Here is a 20123-nt window from a genome sequence, read left to right as displayed (position 1 = left end):
GCACATGGTAAGGCTCGGAAGGGAAGGAGCGCCATTTGACTTTTTGAATGAAAAATTATTTCCATCGTTAGCGGACACCATGTCGCGTTTGGAGAGCTCCTGTGTGCCTAAACATTGGCGCTCCCCCACAAGTGACCCCATTTTGGAAACTAGACCCCCCAAGGAACTTACTTAGATGCCTAGTGAGCACTTTAAACCCTCAGGTGCTTCACAAATTGATCTGTAAAAATGAAAAAGTACTTTTTTTTCACAAAAAAATTCTTTTCGCCTCAATTTTTTCATTTTCACATGGGCAGTAGGGTAAAATGGATCATAAAATTTGTTGGGCAATTTCTCCCGAGTACGTCGATACCTCATATGTGGGGGTAAACCACTGTTTGGGCACTCGGCAGGGCTCGGAAGGGAAGGCGCGCCATTTGACTTTTTGAATGGAAAATTAGCTCCAATTGTTAGCGGATACCATGTCGCGTTTGGAGAGCCCCTGTGTGCCTAAACATTGGAGCTCCCCCACAAGTGACCCCATTTTGGAAACTAGACCCCCCAAGGAACTTATCTAGATGCATATTGAGCACTTTAAACCCCCAGGTGCTTCACAGAAGTTTATAACGCAGAGCCATGAAAATAAAAAATAATTTTTCTTTCCTCAAAAATGATTTTTTAGCCTGGAATTTCCTATTTTGCCAAGAATAATAGGAGAAATTGGACCCCAAATATTGTTGTCCTGTTTGTCCTGAGTACGCAGATACCCCATATGTGGGGGTAAACCACTGTTTGGGCGCACGGCAGGGCTCGGAAGGGATGGCACGCCATTTGGCTTTTTAAATGGAAAATTAGCTCCAATCATTAGCGGACACCATGTCACGTTTGGAGAGCCCCTGTGTGCCTAAACATTGGAGATCCCCCAGAAATGACACCATTTTGGAAACTAGACCCCCAAAGGAACTAATCTAGATGTGTGGTGAGGACTTTGAACCCCCAAGTGCTTCACAGAAGTTTATAACGCAGAGCCATGAAAAAAAAAAAAAATTATTTTCTCAAAAATGATCTTTTAGCCTGCAATTTTTTATTTTCCCAAGGGTAACAGGAGAAATTTGACCCCAAAAGTTGTTGTCCAGTTTCTCCTGAGTACGATAATACCCCATATGTGGGGGTAAATCACTGTTTGGGCACATGCCGGGGCTCGGAAGTGAAGTAGTGACGTTTTGAAATGCAGACTTTGATGGACTGGTCTGCGGGCGTCACGTTGCGTTTGCAGAGCCCCTGATGTGGCTTAACAGTAGAAACCCCCCACAAGTGACCGCATTTTGGAAACTAGACCCCGAAAGGAACTTATCTAGATGTGTGGTGAGCACTTTGAACCCCCAAGCGCTTCATAGAAGTTTATAATGCAGAGCCGTGAAAATAATAAATACGTTTTCTTTCCTCAAAAATAATTATTTAGCCCAGAATTTTTAAATTTTCCCAAGGGTAACAGGAGAAATTTGACCCCAATATTTGTTGTCCAGTTTCTCCTGAGTACGGTGATACCCCATATGTGGGGGTAAACTACTGTTTGGGCACATGCCGGGGCTTGGAATTGAAGTAGTGACGTTTTGAAATGCAGACTTTGATGGAATGCTCTGCGGGCGTCACGTTGCGTTTGCAGAGCCCCTGATGTGCCTAAACAGTAGAAACCCCCCACAAGTGACCCCATTTTGGAAACTAGACCCCGAAAGGAACTTATCTAGATGTGTGGTGAGCACTTTGAACCCCCAAGTGCTTCATAGAAGTTTATAATGCAGAGCCGTGAAAATAATAAATACGTTTTCTTTCCTCAAAAATAATTATTTAGCCCAGAATTTTTTATTTTCCCAAGGGTTACAGGAGAAATTGGACCTCAAAAGTTGTTGTCCAGTTTCTCCTGAGTACGCTGATACCCCATGAGTGGGGGTAAACCACTGTTTGGGCACATGTCGGGGCTCAGAAGGGAAGTAGTGACTTTTGAAATGCAGACTTTGATGGAATGGTCTGCGGGTGTCACGTTGCGTTTGCAGAGCCCCTGGTGTGCCTAAACAGTAGAAACCCCCACAAGTGACCCCATTTTAGAAATTAGACCCCCCAAGGAACTTATCTAGATATGTGGTGAGCACTTTGAACCCCCAAGTGCTTCACAGACGTTTACAACGCAGAGCCGTGAAAATAAAAAATCATTTTTCTTTCCTCAAAAATTATGTTTTAGCAAGCATTTTTTTTGATTCACAAGGGTAACAGGAGAAATTGGACCCCAGTAATTGTTGCGCAGTTTGTCCTGAGTATGCTGGTACCCCATATGTGGGGGTAAACCACTGTTTGGGCACACGTCAGGGCTCGGAAGTGAGGGAGCACCATTTGACTTTTTGAATACGAGATTGGCTGGACTCAATGGTGGCGCCATGTTGCGTTTGGAGACCCCTGATGTGCCTAAACAGTGGTAACCCCTCAATTCTACCTCCAACACTAACCCCAACACACCCCTAACTCTAATCCCAACTGTAGCCATAACCCTAATCACAACCATAACCACAACCCTAATTCCAACCCTAACCCTAAGGCTATGTGCCCACGTTGCGGATTCGTGTGAGATATTTCCGCACCATTTTTGAAAAATCCGCGGGTAAAAGGCACTGCGTTTTACCTGCGGATTTTCCGCGGATTTCCAGTGTTTTTTGTGCGGATTTCACCTGCGGATTCCTATTGAGGAACAGGTGTAATTCGCTGCGGAATCCGCACAAAGAATTGACATGCTGCGGAAAATACAACGCAGCGTTTCCGCGCGGTATTTTCCGCACCATGGGCACAGCGGATTTGGTTTTTCATATGTTTACATGGTACTGTAAACCTGATTGAACACTGCTGCGAATCCGCAGCGGCCAATCCGCACCGTGTGCACATAGCCTAATTCTAAAGGTATGTGCACACGCTGCGGAAAACGCTGCGGATCCGCAGCAGTTTCCCATGAGTTTACAGTTCAATGTAAACCTACGGGAAACAAAAATCGCTGTACACATGCTGCGGAAAAACTGCACGGAAACGCAGCGGTTTACATTCCGCAGCATGTCACTTCTTTGTGTGGATTCCGCAGCGGTTTTACAACTGCTCAAATAGAAAATCGAAGTTGTAAAACCGCAGTGAAATGCGCAGAAAAACCGCGGTAAATCCGCCATAAATCCGCAGCGGTTTAGCACTGCGGATTTATCAAATCCGCAGCGGAAAAATCCGCAGAGGACCAGAATACGTGTGCACATACCGAAACCCTAGCCCTAACCCTACCCCTAACCCTACCCCTAACCCTACCCCTAACCCTACCCCTAACCCTAACCCTACCCCTAACCCTAACCCTACCCCTAACCCTAACCCTATTCTAACATTAGTGGAAAAAAAAAATTTCTTTATTTTTTTATTGTCCCTACCTATGGGCGTGACAAAGGGGGGGGGGTCATTTATTATTTTTTTTATCTTGATCACTGAGATATAATCTATCTCAGTGATCAAAATGCACTTTGGAACGAATCTGCCGGCCGGCAGATTCGGCGGGCGCACTGCGCATGCGCCCGCCATTTTGGAAGATGGCGGCACCCAGGGAGAAGACGGACGGGACCCCGGCTGGATCGGTAAGTATGATGGGGTGGGGGGGGGGACCACGGGGGGGGGGGGGATCGGAGCACGGGGGGGGGGAATCGGAGTGCGGGAGGGGTGGAACGGAGCACGGGGGGCGTGGAACGGAGCACGGGGGGGCTGGAATGGACCACGGGGGGGTGGAACGGAGCAGCGGGGGGGGTGGATCGGAGTGCAGGGGGGGTGATTGGAGCACGGGGGGGTGATTGGAGCACCGGGGGAGCGGACAAGAGCACGGGGGGGAGCGGAGCACTGGACGGAGGGGAGCCGGAGCAGTGTACCGGCCAGATCGGAGGGCTGGGGGGGCGATCGGTGGGGTGGGGTGGGGGCACACTAGTATTTCCAGCCATGGCCGATGATATTTCAGCATCGGCCATGGCTGGATTGTAATATTTCACCCGTTATAATAGGTGAAATATTACAAATCGCTCTGATTGGCAGTTTCACTTTCAACAGCCAATCAGAGCGATCGCAGCCACGAGGGGGTGAAGCCACCCCCCCTGGGCTAAACTACCACTCCCCCTGTCCCTGCAGATCGGGTGAAATGGGAGTTAACCCTTTCACCCGATCTGCAGGGACGCGATCTTTCCATGACGCCGCATAGGCGTCATGGGTCGGAATGGCACCGACTTTCATGACGCCTACGTGGCGTCATGGGTCGGGAAGGGGTTAATTGTCATTTTACTATTTTTGGAGTTATGCCATTAAAATTTTTACATTTCATAATGAAACGGTTTATGTTTTATTATCAATAGGGCAGCATGCTCTCAGTTGATTCCTAGGACCTTAGTCTTCTCTCTATGGTAGATTTGGATATTGATACGCCGACCTCCTGGAGAGTGTTGTTCACTTGTTTGGCTGTTGTGAAGGGGTTTCTCTTCACCATGGAGATTATTCTGCAATCATCCACCATTGTTGTCTTCCATGGGCGCCCAGGTCTTTTTGCATTGATGAGTTCACCAGTGCTATCTTTCTTTCTCAGGATGTACCAAATTGTAGATTTTGCCACTCCTAATATTGTAGCAATTTCTCAGATGGGTTTTTCTGTTTTCACAGCTTAAGGATGGCTTGTTTCACCTGCATGGAGAGCTCCTTTACCGCATGTTTACTTCACAGCAAAACCTTCCAAATGCAAGCACCACACCTCAAATCAACTCAAGGCCTTTTATCTGCTTAATTGAGAATGACATAATGAAGGGATTGCCCACACCTGTCCATGAAATAGCCTTGTAGTCAATTGTCCAATTACTTATGGTCCTTTTAAAAACAGGGTGGCACATGTTAAGGAGCTGAAACTCCTAAACCCTTCATCCAATTTTAATGTGGATACCCTCAAATGAAAGCTGAAAGTCTGAACTTCAATTGCATCTGAATTGTTTTGTTTAAAATTCATTGTGGTAATGTTTATAACCAAAATTAGAAAAATGTTGTCTCTGTCCAAATATATATGGACTTAACTGTATATCTATTATCTATACCGCATTTGTTCCATACACAATGCGGATGACGCTGCCGCTCTATATAACAGCACAATAGCTGTAGCTTTGGAATCTGCTGCCCCACTTACACATACCAAAGCTCGCAAAATCAACAGGCAGCCCTGGCACACCAGCCTGACCAAAGAACTGAGGCAAGCTTCCAGGGCTGCTGAGCGCAGATGGAAAAGATCCCACTCCAACGAGCACTTCATCGCATTCAAACAGTCCCTCACTACTTTCAAGACCACACTTGCCACAGCTAAACAAACCTACTTCTCATCTCTCATATCCTCCCTGTCTCACAACCCTAAACAGTTATTCAACACCTTCAATTCTCTCTTCCGTCCCCCAGCACCTCCTCCCTCTCTCACTTATCTCCGCTGAAGACTTTGCCTCATTTTTCAAGCAGAAGATTGATAGCATCAGAGACAGTTTTGGTCAACAACCCCCAGAGCCCTTCCTCCCGACTTCCCAGCCCTCCACCTCCAAAACCAACTTCTCCACCATTACAGAAGATCAACTCTCCACTCTACTCTCAAGATCGCATCTCACCACCTGTGCACTTGACCCACTCCCATCCCACCTCATCCCAAACCTCACCACAATCTTCATCCCAACCCTAACCCATCTCTTCAACCTATCACTAACAAATGGTGTTTTCCCCTCAAGCTTTAAACATGCCTCCATCACACCTATCCTCAAAAAGCCCTCTCTTGACCCATCCTCTGTATCTAGCTATTGCCCTATATCACTTCTCCCCTATGCCTCCAAACTACTGGAACAACACGTTTACCTTGAACTGTCCTCCCATCTCTCTTCTTGCTCCCTCTTTGAACGCTTACAATCTGGCTTCCGGTCACACCATTCCACTGAAACTGCCCTAACTAAGGTCACCAATGACCTCTTAACTCCCAAGAGCAAGCGACACTACTCTGTCCTCCTCCTCCTGGACCTGTCGGCTGCCTTTGACACAGTGGACCATTCCCTATTATTACAGACCCTCTCATCCCTTGGCATCACAGACTTGGCCCTATCCTGGAACTCATCATACCTAACAGACCGGACATTCAGCGTCTCCCACTCACACACCACCTCCTCACCTCGCCCCTATCTGTCGGAGTCCCACAAGGTTCAGTCCTTGGGCCTCTGCTCTTCTCCATTTACACCTTTGGCCTTGGACAGCTCATAGAATCTCATGGCTTTCAGTATCACCTCTATGCTGATGACACACAGATCTACATCTCTGGACCAGATATCACCTCCCTTCTAACCAGAATCCCTCAATGTCTGTCCACTATTTCATCCTTCTTCTCCGCTAGATTTCTGAAACTTAACATGGACAAAACAGAATTCATCATCTTTCCCCCATCTCACGCGTCCCCCCCAACGAACCTATCCATTACAGTAAATGGCTGCCCACTCTCCCCAGTCCCACAAGCTTGCTGCCTCGGGGTAATCCTTGACGCTGATCTCTCCTTCAAACGACATATCCAAGCCCTTTCCACTTCCTGCCGACTTCAACTCAAAAATATTTCACGAATCCGTTCATTCCTCAACCAAGAATCTGCAAAAACCCTAGTCCATGCCCTCATCATCTCTCGCCTTGACTACTGCAACCTCCTGCTCTGTGGCCTCACATGACCTCTCAGCGACCAATCACAAGCCGCGACGTCATCGAAGGTCCTTAACACGCTCATTCTTAGGAAGGGAAGCATGGCGGTTGCAGCGGTGACAACCAGGGCGCGTCCGAGGGTAAGTATATCAATATTTTTTTTTTTTATTCTTTATTTTACACATGAATATGGATCCCAGGGCCTGAAGGAGAGTTTCCTCTCCTTCAGACCCTGGGAACCATAGAGGATACCTTCCGATATTTGTGTCCCATTGACTTGTATTGGTATCGGATATCGGTATCGGCGATATCCGATATTTTTCGGATATCGGCCGATACCATCCGATACCGATACTTTCAAATATCGGGCGGTATCGCTCAACACTATTCGTGACGTATGGCCATACGTTTCGTCCGTCTTGCACTGGATCTGTCGGAATTTGTTGGACCGTTGTCTGGAAAAAACGTTCAATGTAACATTTTTTGTCTGCGTCTGAAAAACGTGTCGCGGCAGATCTTGCGGCATACATCGTTGGCTAGAATGGAAGCCTATGGACGCAGGATCCGTCGTGACACGTCGTATGACGGAATCCAGTGCTGGAATATGTTTTTTTACACTGAGCAGGGTCAGAATCACGATTTAGTAGCCAATTGGCCAGACAGCCCCAAATCTACAGTATATAAACCTGGCCTGGGGCGTCATCCCCAAATGTGCCAGCAAGACTCCTGCCAGCATCCAGCCAGAAGCCAGCCAGCGTCCAGCCAGTGTCCAGCCAGAGGCCTGCCAGCGTCCAGCCAGAAGCCAGCATCCAGCCAGTGTCCAGCCAGAAGCTAGCCAGCATTCAGCCAGAAGCCTGCCAGCCAGTGTGAGTCCTGCCATTTTTGTGTGCATCTATGTGTGTGTGCGTGTGTCTGTGTGCATGTCTGTGTGTGCGTCTTTGTTTGTGTGTGCTTTCGTGCATGTGCATGTGTGTGCATCTGTGTGTGTGTTTGCGTGCGCCTGTGTGCTTTCGTGCGTGTGCACGCATTGTGCGTGCGCCTGTGTGCTTTCGTGCGTCTGCATGCATTGTGCGTGCGTTTGTGTGCTTTTGTGCATGTGCATACATTGTGCGTGCGCCTGTGTGCTTTCAGGCGTGTGAATGCGTGCGTGAGTTTGGGTGCGTGCACGTGCATGTTTTTCTACTGTGATGTATTTAACAAGTAGTGTGGTGTGTGCAACATGTGGTTTCAGTGTGTGTGTAATGGTGGTGTGAGTGTGTGTCTTGTGTGCGTGTGTGTGTGTTTGGTTTTTTATTTAAATTTTTTTTTAATTGTATTGTTGAAAACATTTACAGTTAATGTAATTGTATTTAAATTAAAGAGCATTGTAGCTCCTAATTGTGAGGTAAAAAAAAATAAAAATTAAAAAAGAATTATTAACATTTCTTTTATTTAAAATGTCCATAGTATCATTTCATAAAGGTAAATTTTAAACTTGCGTATGTACAAATGTACACACATGCAATACAGAGTTGGTTGAGGGTTTTATTGAAAATTTTTAATAGTTTTTTTTTATTTTTTTTAGTAATTTTTAACCCCTTTACCCCCAAGGGTGGTTTGCACGTTAATGACCGGGCCAATTTTTACAATTCTGACCACTGTCCCTTTATGAGGTTATAACTCTGGAACGCTTCAATGGATTCCAGTGATTCTGACATTGTTTTCTCGTGACATATTGTACTTCAGGACAATGGTAAAAATTCTTTGATAGTACTTGCGTTTATTTGTGAAAAAAACGGAAATTTGGCGAAAATTATGAAAATTTCGCAATTTTCCAACTTTGAATTTTTATGCAATTAAATCACAGATATATGTCCCACAAAATACTTAATAAGTAACATTTCCCACATGTTTACTTTACATCAGCACAATTTTGGAACCAAAATTTTTTTTTGTTAGGGAGTTATAAGGGTTAAAAGTTGACCAGCAATTTCTCATTTTTACAACACCATTTTTTTTTGGAGACCACATCTCAATTTGAAGTCATTTTGAGGGGTCTATATGATAGAAAATACCCAAGTGTGACACCATTTTAAAAACTGCACCCCTCATGGTGCTCATAACCATATTCAAGAAGTTTATTAACCCTTCTGGTGCTTCACAGGAATTTTTGGAATGTTTAAATAAAAATGAACATTTAACTTTTTTTCACAAAAAATTTAATTCAGCTCCAATTTGTTTTATTTTACCAAGGGTAACAGAAGAAAATGGACCGCAAAAGTTGTTGTACAATTTGTCCTGAGTACACCGATACCCCATATGTGGGGGTAAACCACTGTTTGGGCGCATGACAGAGCTCGGAAGCGAAGGAGCGCCATTTGACTTTTCAATGCAAAATTGACTGGAATCGAGATGGGACACCATGTTGCGTTTGGAGAGCCCCTGATGTGCCTAAACATTGAAACCCCCCACAAGTGACAACATTTTGGAAAGTAGACCCCCTAAGGAACTTATCTAGAGGTGCGGTGAGCACTTTGACCCACCAAGTGCTTCACAGAACTTTATAATGCAGAACCGTAAAAATAAAAAATCATATTTTTTCACAAAAATTATCTTTTCGCCCCCAATTTTTTATTTTCCCAAGGGTAAGAGAAGAAATTGGACCCCAAAAGTTGTTGTACAATTTGTCCTGAGTACGCTGATACCCCATATGTGGGGGTAAACCACTGTTTGGGCGCATGGGAGAGCTCGGAAGGGAAGGAGCGCCGTTTGACTTTTCAATGCAAAATTGACAGGAATTGAGATGGGACGCCATGTTGCGTTTGGAGAGCCACTGATGTGCCTAAACATTGAAACCCCCCACAAGTGACACCATTTTGGAAAGTAGACCCCCTAAGGAACTTATCTAGATGTGTGGTGAGCGCTTTGACCCACCAAGGGCTTCACAGAAGTTTTTAATGCAGAGCCGTAAAAATAAAACAAACATTTTTTCCCACAAAAATTATTTTTTAGCCCCCAGTTTTGTATTTTCCCGAGGGTAAGAGGAGAAATTCGACCCCAAAAGTTGTTGTCCAATTTGTCCTGAGTACGCTGATACCCCATATGTGGAGGGAACCACCGTTTGGGCGCATGGGAGGGCTCGGAAGGGAAGGAGTGCCATTTGGAATGCAGACTTAGATGGAATAGTCTGCAGGCGTCACATTACGTTTGCAGAGCCCCTAATGTACCTAAACAGTAGAAACCGCCCACAAGTGACCCCATATTGGAAACTAGACCCCCCAGGGAACTCATCTAGATGTGTTGGGAGAACTTTGAACCCCCAAGTGTTTCACTACAGTTTATAACGCAGAGCCGTGAAAATAAAAAATCTTTTTTTTTTTCCCACAAAAATTATTTTTTAGCCCCTAGTTTGTTTTTTCCCAAGGGTAACAGGAGAAATTGGACCCCAAAAGTTGTTGTCCTATTTGTCCTGAGTACGCTGATACCCCATATGTTGGGGCAAACCCCTGTTTGGGCACACGGGAGAGCTCGGAAGGGAAGGAGCACTGTTTTACTTTTTCAACGCAGAATTGGCTGGAATTGAGATCGGACGCCATGTCGTGTTTGGAGAGCCCCTGATGTGCCTAAACAGTGGAAACCCTCCAATTATAACTGAAGCCCTAATCCAAACACACCCCTAACCCTAATTCCAACGGTAACCCTAACCACACCCCTAACCCTGACACACCCCTAATCCCAACCCTATTCCCAACTGTAAATGTAATCTAAACCCTAACCCTAACTTTAGCCCCAACCCTAACTGTAGCCCCAACCCTAACTGTAGCCCCAACCCTAACCCTAACCCTAGCCCTAACCCTAGCCCTAACCCTAGCCCTAGCCCCAACCCTAACCCTAGCCCTAACCCTAGCCCTAACCCTAGTCCTAACGGGAAAATGGATATAAATACATTTTTTTAATTTTTCCCTAACTAAGGGGGTGATGAAGGGGGGTTTGATTTACTTTTATAGCGGGTTTTTTAGCGGATTTTTATGATTGGCAGCCGTCACACACTGAAAGACGCTTTTTATTGCAAAAAATATTTTTTGCGTTACCACATTTTGAGAGCTATAATTTTTCCATATTTTGGTCCACAGAGTCATGTGAGGTCTTGTTTTTTGCGGGACGAGTTGACAATTTTATTGGTAACATTTTCAGGCACGTGACATTTTTTGATCGCTTTTTATTCCGATTTTTGTGAGGAAGAATGACCAAAAAACAGCTATTCATGAATTTCTTTTGGGGGAGGCGTTTATACCGTTCCGCGTTTGGTAAAATTGATAAAGCAGTTTTATTCTTCGGGTCAGTACGATTACAGCGACACCTCATTTATATCATTTTTTTATGTTTTGGCGCTTTTATATGATAAAAACTATTTTACGGAAAAAATAATTATTTTTGCATCGCTTTATTCTCAGGCCTATAACTTTTTTATGTTTTTGCTGATGATGCTGTATGGCGGCTCGTTTTTTGCGGGACAAGATGACGCTTTCAGCGGTATCATGGTTATTTATATCCATCTTTTTGATCGCGTGTTATTCCACTTTTTGTTCGGCGGTATGATAATAAAGCGTTGTTTTTTGCCTCGTTTTTTTTTTTTTTTTTCTTACGGTGTTTACTGAAGGGGTTAACTAGTGGGCCAGTTTTATAGGTCGGGCCGTTACGGACGCGGCGATACTAAATATGTGTACTTTTATTGTTTTGTTTTTTTTATTTAGATAAAGAAATGTATTTATGGGAATAATATTATTATTTTTTTTTCATTATTTTGGAATATTTTTTTTTATTTTGTTTTACACATTTGAAAAATTTTTTTTTTACTTTTTTACTTTGTCCCGGGGGGGACATCACAGATCGGTGATCTGACAGTTTGCACAGCACTCTGTCAGATCACCGATCTGATAGGAGTGCAGGCTGCTTCACAGTGCCTGCTCTGAGCAGGCTCTGTGAAGCCACCTCCCTCCCTGCAGGACCCGGATCCGCGGCCATCTTGGATCCGGGCCTGGAGCAGGGAGGGAGGGAGGTAAGACCCTCGCAGCAACGCGATCACATCGCGTTGCTGCGGGGGGCTCAGGGAAGCCCGCAGGGAGCCCCCTCCCTGCGCGGTGCTTCCCTGCACCGCTGGCACATCGCGATCATCTTTGATCGCTGTGTGCCGGGGGTTAATGTGCCAGGGGCGGTCTTTGACCGCTCCTGGCACATAGTGCCGGATGTCAGCTGCGATAGGCAGCTGACACCCGGCCGTGATCGGCGGCGCTCCCCCGTGAGCGCTGCCGATCGCATATGACGTACTATTGCGTCCTTGGGAAGTAAAGCCCACCCCACATGGACGCAATAGTACGTCTAATGGCAGAAAGGGGTTAAAGGGATCTTTTCAAATTGCATATGTGGTCAATACATTTTAAGCTGGTGTTTAGGCATTTCAATTGTACATGAGGGTATTTTTTTGGGGGGTGGGGGGTGGGGGGAAATGGTTTTACAGCTTGCACACATTATTGAACTAGGTAATCCATCTCAGACTGGTGTGCCTTGGGTATATTTTTTGGGGGTTGTTTCTCAAAACGTTGTTTGTTGGCCTGCTTGAACATTGCTCAGATCATTTGAGCAGGGTGGTTTTTAAATCTTTTACATTAGCTAGTTTGGGGGTGTTTGTGGGTCTAAGTATAATTTCTTTATACTTACAGATCCATCAGGGACCAGTCAGCCAGCAGGGACCACCGTGCCATCAAGCCACTTTCCTGATGTAAGTATTAAAGACCACAAAGCTTCTAATTCAATTTGTATAGTAGCTTACAAGTGTCTTTATACTTACAGATACACCAGGGACCACTGAGCAAAAAAAAAGTCTTCTTCTGGGAGCCCTCCTCCACAGCGTCTGCGTAGTGAGGTAATTTAAAATGTTTTAACTTTTTGTTGGTCTTGTACAAATTTCTGTTAAACACTATATGCATTAATTATGTTTTCACAGGAAGCTGAAGCAGCCGGAGGGCCTCTCAGAAAGAGACGGGATGGGTGGAGAAACGCAAGGAGCAGGCGCAAAGAGTGTAAGTTGTGCCGAAACAGTCGCTTCACACATCACAGTGCACCCAACACATACAAAACAGATCATCATACATCGCAGTACACATACAATATATGCCTACATCCAACATAATTCTTTTTCCTTTTTTTTTAGTCTGCCGCACATTCTGGCCAACGCCATGAAGGTCTTCCCAACCGCTCCCAGAGTCGGCGTCGGAATCGCCGCAGCGGTCAGCCAGCAGTGAGTTTTTTTTTTTTTCCTTTTTCTCTTGGTAGTTTTGTGTTTCAGTGTACTATTTTTTTTATTTTTTTTTGCTCTTTTCACAGTCTTCACAGCGTTCTCCCGACTCAGATGGTGATGACGTCGGACTCGATGTGGGCCGCCTCATCGAGGAGGTCCGTGAGCGGGAACTGCTGTGGAACATGGCTGACCGCAGGCATGCAGACCAGTTTGTGACCCGTCGGCTCTGGGAGGAAATATGCGAGAACATTGTGGCCAACTGGGAGGACCTTGATCCAAGGCAGCAGACTCGAGAATGTAAGTAGTCACATTTCAGTAATTTCTGGAGCAGGACGGAATGTGTTATAATTAACCGATTTTTTTATTTCATTCTTCTCTTTACAGGTGAAAGGGTTATGAAGCGGTGGCGGTCACTCAGGGATCGCTTCAAGAGGGAGTTTAACAAGGAGATGCAGGCCCCAAGTGGCTCAAGAGGACGACGAAGGCCGCAGTATAAGTACAGCTGTGCCCTGTCCTTACTCCGGGAAACGATGCTGAGAAGAAGGTAAATATTCAACAGCCCATTGAATAATTCACCATGTTTACCTGTCTAAACTTTTTTTGTTTCAGGCAGGGCTTTTTCCTCTCAATATATTAATTGTTATTTTTTTTTATTATTTCACAGCACCTTCTGCAGCACCCGGGAGCCTGCTTCTACCTTGGACCCCTCTGGAGCGATCCCACAGGAGTCCGCCACTGTGGGCCACGTCGGTAGACCCCATCCCTCTGACCCCTCGTCTGGCCCTTCCCTCACTTCCGGTACCTCTGCCCCATCCACATCAGCATCCGCCAGCGCTGGAGCATCACCGCAGACTTCGTTACTTGAAGCTGCTGGTGACGAGATAGCGTTCCCTTTACCCTGCCCCTCTGATCCTGCCACCTCTAGAACACCATTAGGTTCGGGGCAGCAGCGACAGAGGGGTCAGGAAAGGAGTTATGCTCCTGAGTTCTTGCACCTGAATGCATCCTTCCAGTGCTCTTTCAAACTTTTGAGAAAGCAAGTGACTGCTGGGTTCAGCATGGTGAAACAAAGCATCAGTGAACTCAGCAGTTGCTTGGATAGGCTGCATTCAGGTGCAAGGGAATCTCCAAATAACCTTTTTTTTCAATCAACGCTCAGCAGCATGGAAAAGCTAACACTTGACCAGCAGATGCATGTAATGCAAGGCTGCCATGCTGCTCTAGTGCAGGCCATCGCCCAAGCCCCTCCAACTCCCACACCTCCCCACACAGCCACTGTTTCGCCTACCAACCCTTTCCAAACTACTTGTCGTTTCCCAACCCAGTCCCAATTCCCAACCCAGTCCCAATTCCCAACCCAGTCCCAATTCCCAACCCAGGCCCAATTCCCAATCCAGGCCCAATTCCCAACCCAGGTCCAATACCCAACCCAGTCCCAATTCCCAACCCAGGCCCAATTCCCAATGTCTTCCCCACTGTTTCTTTCCCTGTCAAATTTTCCTTCCCCTTTTAGTATTCCGCCTACCCCAACACCACCCCCTGTCCAACCTGACCTCCCTGCTCAGCCTCATGTTTCCCCCCACCTTCCACTACAGATCAACCCCAACCCAGTAGGCTTTCCCCCACTATCGACGTGGTCCAACCTTCCAGCCCCTCCGTTAGTATCTCCACCCCACAATTTACAGATTTGTAAACTTTTATGATTAATGTTTGTGTACTAAAAATTTTGAAAAAAAAATTGGTGAACTCAAAAAGGGTTTTATTTTACAAAATAAAATATTTAACCAATGCTAAATAAAATATGGTTTTGTTTAAAAACAATTTTATTGTTAAGTGTCTTCATTTAAGTTTGATAAGAAACAAAAGGTACAAAAACATAACACACGTTGACAAGGTATAACATGTTTGGTTTATTATAAAACATACCAAATTTTAGGGAACTAAGTAAAACTTGGTGTCAATAAAATCATAACACTTCATACAGCAACATTATTGACAGAGACATCAAAGAAACATCTCAAACTATGTCGTCTTGCCATGGAACTCGGCCTTCAGGTGACATGAAATAATCAGCGAAGTGGTCCCACATTCCGGAAACCACACCTACGGTACGAACACAGTGGCTTTGATAGTCCCACAAGGTTGTCTGTGAGTACTCTTCATCCATGGAAACTCGCTCCTGGGAAATCACACAGGCCTTGACAACATCATCCACAGTCTCTGTAGTTTTATGGTCGGTTAGCAGCACTCACTGCTAAAATGACAAATGCACACTCCACCACTCGTCTGGCTCTCGTTAAACGGTAGTTAAACACTCGTTTTGTTCGGGTCAATTCTCTGCTTGCATAAGGTTTCAGTAGGTGTGGTGACAGCTGGAATGCCTCATCACCAACACAGACAAATGGCATAGGTGGGCTAGATGTTCCCGGAAGTGGTCTTGGTGGTGGGAAATCATAGGTGTCTCCATATAGACAACCAACGGCCCATCGGAGAAGTTTTGAAGACCTGTGAGTCATTTGAGCGGCCATAGGCTCCAATGTCCACAGCAATAAACTTGCAATTGGCATTTGCTATGGCCATAAGTACTATCGAAAAGTACTTTTTGTAGTTATAGTACCCAGATCCTGCAGGTTTTGAAATCCGTATATGTTTGCCATCTACGGCACCCAAGCAATTTGGGAAATGGCACAGTTTTTCAAAATTTTCAGCACTCTGCAACCAGATGTCCATAGTCGGATTCGGAATGTATTCCTGATGCAAAGTATCCCAGAGTGAGCGGCATGTCACTTTAACAATTCCTGAAATTGTCGAGATTCCAAGGAGAAACTGGTAATGCAGTGATGTTAGGGATTCTCCAGTTGCAAGGAATCTGTGGAAAAAAAAATGTATTAAATTTTTTTGCCTGGGATCTTACTATAGAAAGACTATCTCATGAATTGGGATATTTGGCTCCGCCTGCCAGCATGGTTTTGCCTGAGATGATCTGAGTACATGTGGGTTTTATCTTTCTTCTTTAATCCATGTTATTTTATAATTGCCAACACACAGAATGAGCAATGGACGGCACTAGAGAAGCACAAATCAATATGGACATACACTCCTTATAGAACATCCGAGAAATACGCAGGTGGCACGAATATTCTGGGTATATGGTGCTCAGCACTGATAGGCAATCCAGAGTAAATACGATGAAACAAGAAAAGAAAACAGTGCGGCACTCACCCTTATTATATGAAGCTGTGAAATCGTGCTCTTTATTGGAGAAAAATGTATAAAACATCCATTAGGACATCAGGTCAGCGAGAGGGTGCGGAGGTGGAGTGTGGACGACGGCCGTTTCTTGTTTCATCGTATTTTATAATTGCTTTGTACATACTACTGTATACTTTGTCTCATACTGCAACATCTTTATATACCTTTTTATAAACACTGCCTGTTTTTTTTTTACGGAGTAAAATATTTAAATTACTAGTTTCGTTCTCCTGTTCTAAAACGTACCCTAAGTTTCTGGAAGGGAATTACGCTACTGTTTTGGGTTAGCTTCGGACCCGTTAATCGAAGCTGGTGGCAGCATACCTTGTTCTGTGCCTTTGGGAGTCATTGTAGCGATGGCGGCGTTGATAATTATTGTTCCTGCCTGAGTGGGAGTAGTTATATCGCCTTGCTGCAGTGTGCCCAATAGCCAGTACATAGCAGGCAGCCTTTCTGGTGACTAATTACCCTAGGTGCAGTACCTAATCTGACCTGAGGTTAAGGGGGGCCCCAGAGAGCTGCAAGTTTTCAAGTGGAACTGTAACGCGGATATACATAAATCCCTGCAGTTCGTGTTATATTGCAGAGCAGTGGGATAACTAAAATAAGCCCCTGCAGTAAACTAAGAGAACAATAGCCTTGTGTGTGTTCTCATCACAGTGCAGCAGTGTAGGGATAACTAAGATAAGCCCCCTGCACATGTGATAGCCGTGTGTTGGCCAAAGATCCACCGGGATCCGTGACATACTGCTGACAGTCACAGTGTGAATTGTGACACTGATCTCTCCTTCAAACCGCATATCCAAGCCCTTTCCACTTCCTGCTGCCTTCAACTCAAAAATATTTCACGGATCCGTACATTCCTAAACCAAGAATCTGCAAAAACCCTAGTCCATGCCCTCATCTCCCGCCTCGACTACTGTAACCTCCTGCTCTGTGGCCTCCCCTTGAACACTCTCGCACCCCTCCAATCTATTCTAAACCCAGCTGCCCGACTAATCCACCGTCCCCCTGCAATTCCCCGGCCTCTCCCCTCTGTCAATCCCTTCACTGGCTCCCCATTACCCAGAGACTCCAGTACAAAAACCTAACCATGACATACAAAGCCAACCAAAACCTGTCTCCTCCATACATCTGTGACCTCGTCTCCCGGTACTTTCCTGCACGCAACCTCCGATCCTCACAAGATCTCCTTCTCTACTCCCCTCTTATCTCCTCTCCCCACAATCGCATACAAGACTTCTCTTGCGTATCACCCCTACTCTGGAACCCTCTACCACAACACATCAGACTCTCGCCTACCATCGAAACCTTCAAAAAGAACCTGAAGACCCACCTCTTCCGGCAAGCCTACAACCTGCAGTAACCACCGATCGACCAAACCACTGCACGACCAGCTCTATCCTCACCTACTGTATTCTCACCCATCCCTTGTAGATTGTGAGCCCTCATAGTAACATAGTAACATAGTAACATAGTTAGTAAGGCCGAAAAAAGACATTTGTCCATCCAGTTCAGCCTATATTCCATCATAATAAATCCCCAGATCTACGTCCTTCTACAGAACCTAATAATTGTATGATACAATATTGTTCTGCTCCAGGAAGACATCCAGGCCTCTCTTGAACCCCTCGACTGAGTTCGCCATCACCACCTCCTCAGGCAAGCAATTCCAGATTCTCACTGCCCTAACAGTAAAGAATCCTCTTCTATGTTGGTGGAAAAACCTTCTCTCCTCCAGACGCAAAGAATGCCCCCTTGTGCCCGTCACCTTCCTTGGTATAAACAGATCCTTAGCGAGATATTTGTATTGTCCCCTTATATACTTATACATGGTTATTAGATCGCCCCTCAGTCGTCTTTTTTCTAGACTAAATAATCCTAATTTCGCTAATCTATCTGGGTATTGTAGTTCACCCATCCCCTTTATTAATTTTGTTGCCCTCCTTTGTACTCTCTCTAGTTCCATTATATCCTTTCTGAGCACCGGTGCCCAAAACTGGACACAGTACTCCATGTGCGGTCTAACTAGGGATTTGTACAGAGGCAGTATAATGCTCTCATCATGTGTATCCAGACCTCTTTTAATGCACCCCATGATCCTGTTTGCCTTGGCAGCTGCTGCCTGGCACTGGCTGCTCCAGGTAAGTTTATCATTAACTAGGATCCCCAAGTCCTTCTCCCTGTCAGATTTACCCAGTGGTTTCCCATTCAGTGTGTAATGGTGATATTGATTCCTTCTTCCCATGTGTATAACCTTACATTTATCATTGTTAAACCTCATCTGCCACCTTTCAGCCCAAGTTTCCAACTTATCCAGATCCATCTGTAGCAGAATACTATCTTCTCTTGTATTAACTGCTTTACATAGTTTTGTATCATCTGCAAATATCGATATTTTACTGTGTAAACCTTCTACCAGATCATTAATGAATATGTTGAAGAGAACAGGTCCCAATACTGACCCCTGCGGTACCCCACTGGTCACAGCGACCCAGTTAGAGACTATACCATTTATAACCACCCTCTGCTTTCTATCACTAAGCCAGTTACTAACCCATTTACACACATTTTCCCCCAGACCAAGCATTCTCATTTTGTGTACCAACCTCTTGTGCGGCACGGTATCAAACGCTTTGGAAAAATCGAGATATACCACGTCCAATGACTCACCGTGGTCCAGCCTATAGCTTACCTCTTCATAAAAACTGATTAGATTGGTTTGACAGGAGCGATTTCTCATAAACCCATGCTGATATGGAGTTAAACAGTTATTCTCATTGAGATAATCCAGAATAACATCCCTCAGAAACCCTTCAAATATTTTACCAACAATAGAGGTTAGACTTACTGGCCTATAATTTCCAGGTTCACTTTTAGAGCCCTTTTTGAATATTGGCACCACATTTGCTATGCGCCAATCCTGCGGAACAGACCCTGTCGCTATAGAGTCCCTAAAAATAAGAAATAATGGTTTATCTATTACATTACTTAGTTCTCTTAGTACTCGTGGGTGTATGCCATCCGGACCCGGAGATTTATCTATTTTAATCTTATTTAGCCGCTTTCGCACCTCTTCTTGGGTTAGATTGGTGACCCTTAATATAGGGTTTTCATTGTTTCTTGGGATTTCACCTAGCATTTCATTTTCCACCGTGAATACCGTGGAGAAGAAGGTGTTTAATATGTTAGCTTTTTCCTCGTCATCTACAACCATTCTTTCCTCACTATTTTTTAAGGGGCCTACATTTTCAGTTTTTATTCTTTTACTATTGATATAGTTGAAGAACAGTTTGGGATTAGTTTTACTCTCCTTAGCAATGTGCTTCTCTGTTTCCTTTTTGGCAGCTTTAATTAGTTTTTTAGATAAAGTATTTTTCTCCCTATAGTTTTTTAGAGCTTCAATGGTGCCATCCTGCTTTAGTAGTGCAAATGCTTTCTTTTTACTGTTAATTGCCTGTCTTACTTCTTTGTTTAGCCACATTGGGTTTTTCCTATTTCTAGTCCTTTTATTCCCACAAGGTATAAACCGCTTACACTGCCTATTTAGGATGTTCTTAAACATTTCCCATTTATTATCTGTTCTCTCTCCTCCTGTACCAGCTGTGACTTGTATTGTTTAAGATTATTGTACTTGTTTTTATTATGTATACCCCTCCTCACATGTAAAGCGCCATGGAATAAATGGCGCTATAACAACAATAATTAAAAAATGCAAACACCAGCATTTTTTTAAAGCAATTTTCACAAGTATAATAATATTTTTAATATATATATTTTTTTTTTACATTTTGTTAAATGGCACTGCGGAAGTTTTTTTTTCTGTTTCAGTGCATATTTACAACAGCAGTTTTACATCTGTGCATTCTTA

This window comes from Ranitomeya imitator, chromosome 1, assembly GCF_032444005.1.
Source record: "Ranitomeya imitator isolate aRanImi1 chromosome 1, aRanImi1.pri, whole genome shotgun sequence".
Taxonomy (NCBI): Eukaryota; Metazoa; Chordata; class Amphibia; order Anura; family Dendrobatidae; genus Ranitomeya; species Ranitomeya imitator.
Note: the sequence above shows the minus strand (reverse complement) of the source record.